The sequence below is a fragment of the Choloepus didactylus genome, chromosome 12, assembly GCF_015220235.1.
Source record: "Choloepus didactylus isolate mChoDid1 chromosome 12, mChoDid1.pri, whole genome shotgun sequence".
NCBI lineage: Eukaryota > Metazoa > Chordata > Mammalia > Pilosa > Megalonychidae > Choloepus > Choloepus didactylus.
The window spans coordinates 11,007,434-11,012,756 of record NC_051318.1 but is presented as its reverse complement, the minus strand read 5'-3'; the positions used below and the strand labels follow the sequence as shown (position 1 = coordinate 11,012,756).

Below are 5,323 nucleotides of genomic sequence, written 5' to 3'. Positions count from 1 at the left end.
CTTAGCTTCCACTCCTCTCTATGCCGCCATCTTGCCCCTCCTCCCTATGCCGCCATCTTGCCCCTCCTCCCCTCCGCTTTTATTTTGGAGTTTTTCGTGTTGTTTTTTTTCTCTATGCCTGTCTCCTCTCTGCTGGGCTGGCTGCTCTCAGATTCTCTGGTGTCTGGTCTCAGTCTATCTATGGTTGGAGTTTGGATCAGTAGAATGAGTTTCCGGTAAGGGCTGCCACTGCAGTTCTCCCTTCTCCTTCCTGGAGCTGACAGCCCCTCCTCCCATGGGACTGAGCCTGGCAGGGAGGGGCGTGGGTCCCCTGACCGCAAAAACTTACAGATTTCGCTGATCTCAGCAGCTCCACGTTTTCATGAGTGTTGTATGAAGTATGCCCAAAGTCAGATTGCTCTGTGGTGTCCAGTCCACGCAGTTCCTGGCTTTCTACCTACTTTCCTGGAGGAGTAACTAAAACATACAGCTCACCAGTCTGCCATCTTCACTTCAATTGGTAGCCTAGCTTTCTAGGGATAAAACTAAGAAAGAAAAACCGAGACTGTGTTTTTTAAACCAGACTTATGCCAAAGTTATAGTGCAATTCAGTGATATGTAGGGTGTACTTTTTGGATTCCCTCCACTTTAATAAAGTTGCCTTTATGCTGTGGCTCTGAGTGATGTTCTGGTTCTTAGAGACTATTTAAACTTGAGTTTTTTCCCCAGGAAAAGGGTGATGGTTTTCACAGTGTTGAGTGTGTTCATAATGCGTGCACTTTCCTACTTAGGAATTTTTAAATTAATCTTCTGATGAGACAGGAGACAAAAAGGTATTTGTTGGTGTTCATGTGTATTTGATACGTGTTAACTGACATCCAGGTTTCGGGGATGCAGCAGTACTTTAGGGCCAGAGATAGAGTTTCTAGACACTGATCACTGAAGAGTTAGTGAGAAAGAAAGAACAGATTATGGGGAAAAACTGTAATGCGGTGAAGATAGGGGGTTGGTGGTCATGCGTTGAGGTTGTGGGGTGATGGTGGTGGCATTGGGGGTAGCCATGGGGGGCAGCTGGGTGGCTGTGGTGGGGGTGGCAGTGGCAGCTGTGACTCCCATGGAGGAAGGAAATAGGAGAAGGAAAAGATCCCTGGTCACAGGTGTGAAATATGTGACCTGAGACAAAGCTTCTGATTCCTGGGGTGTTGACAATGGAATTCATCAGAGAGACATTGAAGGCACCTCTTATTTGTGCAATCTAAGCTAGTTTTCTTTTTGTGTCATTCACCCACCTATCTTTCTCCCCATTCATACCTTAATAACAATGAAGAGCCCTCAGAGAAGAGCTGTAATTTCAGTGCACGTTGGTGTTTTCTTCCAACACCCTTCTCGTGTCCAACATTTCGTGTGTGTGTGTGTGTGCGCGCGCACGCGTGTGTGTTGGGTTGGATACTCTGATTATAGAAGTGATCGATAACATGATCATCTAAGGGAACCATTTAGGAGGTTGAGGGGAAATTTTTTTTTCTGAGTGTTATTTACATGTGACGCTTTTTTCCCACCCCCACCAGACACACAAATTATCCATGCACTGAAGAAAGAAAGCAACATGGATTTTTTTTTTTTTAAATTAGTGGAGGGGGCAGAAGGAAAAGGAGAAACAAGATAAGAGAGGCTTATATTAAACATCATCCCTATGTATAATTGTTTAGCTCTGTTTCACTTTGTGGATATTATGACTGATTTTTTTTGTTCTTTGCCTTTGGAATACTAAGGAAGAAGTGAGATTATGAAGACATTTTGGAGCTGATGCATGGCCCCTGTTATATTGAGCTAATAACTTCGTGTTCCATTTTTCCTTAGCTTTTAGTAGGAAGAGAATATTTGCTAGTAGAAAATGCTGAGGGATAATTTGTGAAAACAACAGCTTAACAAATGTTAAAACAGTTTAACGAACATCAGTTATTCTCATGCTCATTAATCTTTACAATTTTTGGATTGGAATATTTGATCACTATATGGTCCCATTAGTTGTCCCGATTATTTTTAATAAGAGATCCTTTCTGGTGATTGTGTGCAGATGTACATACTCGCAGCCAGAGAGATTTAAACATAAGGATTAGCTTTTTAAAAAGGGAAGTTTGTGGCTTAGCCTATGATGGAGTGGATTATCCTATTTTCAGACTGGGGGTACAGTGCCTTGCGCATTAGGTATTAGTACCTGTTCAGCGGAATGAATTTATAAGACAGAAAGGCTGATGACATCCACTGGACATTGAGAGCTCCCTTCAGCGCCGTGCCAAGCCCTTAACATTCGTCCTCTCCTTTGATGCTGCCAGCACCCCCGTGAGGTAGGTGTCATCCTCGTCCAGTGAGTGGAGCAGGTGGAACTGGGTTATACCTGCCATGCCCTAACCACTGTGCTTTACTGCCTCCTTGGAGACTGGACCAGCTCCAGTCATAAGTGTCTTTCATTTCTCTGATTCTTTCTGTGTGAAACTTGTCTGTCCCCATAACGTGCAGCCTGATAGCTTCATAGACAGAGCTGCTTTACAATAGAGCAGGTAATTCTCTCATTAGAAGGCACCAGCTGAACAAGGCCAGAGGAATTGCAGAACTAAATTTGCACCAGGTAATGAGGTGGTAGAGAGTTGTTGGTTATAGTTTGTATCCTGGAGACCTTGGAGATTTTTAAAGGCTATGTGTTCTTTCCATCGAAGATGGTCCTGTGATACTGAAATATCTAAATGTCAAATAGGACTGAAATACCCTAAAATTGAGAGTGTGTGAAGAAACCCAGCCATATGTGTATCTTATTTTCTGCTTTAAAATTATCCTCAGGGAGAGTAGATTTGAAGCACCAGGTTCTGAGTCCATTATTTCAAGGAGGATGAGGTTAATCTTCTGAATCCATCTCTTCTTTAGGTAAAAAACCACAGGAGAAGAAAAGTCCAAACCCATTTTAATATTTAAACCTATAGATCCAGAGCCCAGAATTACAGGGAATGGGCTGATTGAGGATGCAGAGAGACTAAATGTCACGTGGGCGATTATGTTCAGGGGGCAGAAGCCACACAGGCTGCTTTGTTGTCAGGGTTTAAATCGTGTCTAAGGCCCTGAGATTTTCCACATGCCATTCTCTCATACACACTGCTATCTAGCCACTCTAGCTGGAATTTAAACCTTGTGGGCTGTTTGATGAGAGGCCAGATTTTTAAAATCTAGGTCATCAGGACACATAACAGAGGGCGGGGCCACCCTGGTACGTGCTTCTTTGGTGATTAAATATCAGATATGCCAGGAGGCAAACGAGGGATGTCACTCCTGTGGTCAGAAGCATGTAGCACCAGAACAGTCGACCGGTTGATGGTGGATGGCAGTGGGAATCCTGAAAAAGTTCCTGTGATATTCGTAGAATGTCAGAGGAGTTCATCGTATTTAAAACTATCACAGAAATTGCGAAAGAATTAAAAGTGAATGGGCTATTATTCAAATGCTTTAGGAGTTATGGCTAAATACAATACATTTTAAATACAATGTGGATTTTTTCCCCTTGTCCTTTTAGAAACACAGAGACTCCAAGCTGACATCAGTCATTTGGCCCTGATTTCCTGGGGCTGAAGCTTGGGGCTTTGCATGGTAAGATCAGCTGGAGTCTGTTACCAGTTCTTTTTGAAGGGTTAGGCGTAGTGTGGTTCTGTCTTAAGACAGGAGAATAAATTAAATGGCTTCTTTCTCTACCCCTTGCATTTTTAATCCTTTAAGGTGACATATTTTTCAACTGTTTATTTTGAAATAATTTCAAACTTACAGGAAAGTTGCAGAAATAATACAGAAAAACCCATAGAACTGTACAATGCAAGGAGTGAATTCTAATATAAACTATAGACTTCAGGTAATGACAAAATTCTAATAAGGCTGGTTCATCAATTCTAACAAATGTACCACACTAATGCAAAATGTTCATAGTAGGGAAAACTGTGTGTGAGGGGTATATATGGGAATTTTGTACTTTCTGCACTGTTTTTCTGTAAACTGAAAACTGCTCAAAAAAAACACAAGACCAAAAAACAAAACAAAACAAAACAAAAAACACCCCAGAACAAAGCAACCCATATTTCCTCCTTCCCCATCCTTTCTTTCCTTCTTGTGTTCTGAACATTTGAGGGTAAGTTGTATACATTGTGTTCCTTCAACACTTAATACTTCCGTGTGCATTTCCTAAGAACAAGGATATTCACTTATGCAACGACCTTAAGTGCAGTTACCAAGTTCAAGGAATTCAACATTGATAGAAAGCTTACAGTCTATATCCCAATTGTTTCATATGTCCCAATAATGTTCTCCGTTATTAGATCCAGTCATGTCTTGCATTTAATTGTCATTGTCTCTTTAGTCTCTCTCTCTTTAAAATTGTGGTATCACATACACATATATACACAACATATAATTTCCTCTCTCAACCACTCCTAAGCATATAGTTCAGTGGCATTAATTTCACAATGTTGTGTTACCCTCCCATTACCGAAAGTTTTCCATCACGCCAAATAGAGACCCTGGACCCAATTAAACAGTAACTCCCCTTTCCCCCTCCTCTTTGTCTCCTCCGTGGTAACCTGTAATCTAGTTTCTGTCTTTATCAATTTACATATTCTAGTTATTTCATGTACATGGAATCATATACTATCTGTCTGGCTTATTTCACCCAACATGATGTCCTCAAGGTTTGTTCATGCTGTAATTTTTTTTTTTGTTGTTGTTATGGAGCTTTTTGCAGATTTTCATGTCATCCTTGCACAGGGGCTTTGCTAATTTCTCTGTATCATTCTAATTTTAGTATATGTGCTGCTGAAGTGAACACAACTTCATTCCTTTTTATGGCTGAATATTATTCCACTGTATGGATATACCACAGTTTGTTTACCTATTCATCTGTTGGTGGACATTTGGGATGCTGCCACCTTTTGGCTATTGTGAATAATACTGCTATGAACAATTTAAGTGGCTTTTTAAGATCTACTTTTGCCTGAAAAGGATGTTGTATTCGTTTCTTCATTACATTCATGTAGTTGTTATTTGTTGTACTTAATGTCCTGTTTTTTTAATGCATTTTTTTTAATGTTTATTGAAATGGGACTACTTCTCTTAGATGCCAGGAGAGGAAGAATGGCCATTTCAGAAGTAGTTGTCAGCTCCCTTTGTCTTGGGGAGCAGGCCTGGGAAATGGGTAGGAATACAGGGGTGCTGCCAGGATTTTCTAATCTTGCATCAGTAGTTCCTGCGTTTACTAGAATGTCTGTCCAATGAGGACAGGGTTTCTTGGTCTGTTCACTGCTGATTTCCCTGG

At 41.1% G+C, this 5,323-nt stretch overlaps 1 non-coding gene across 1 annotated transcript; it reads right to left on the bottom strand.

Moving 5' to 3' along the window:
• Nucleotides 1-4,731: 4,731 nt before the first annotated feature.
• On the bottom strand, nucleotides 4,732-4,837 carry LOC119507530. Its single transcript, XR_005211287.1, has one exon. It is a non-coding gene; the product is annotated as a U6 spliceosomal RNA (small nuclear RNA).
• Nucleotides 4,838-5,323: the final 486 nt, after the last annotated feature.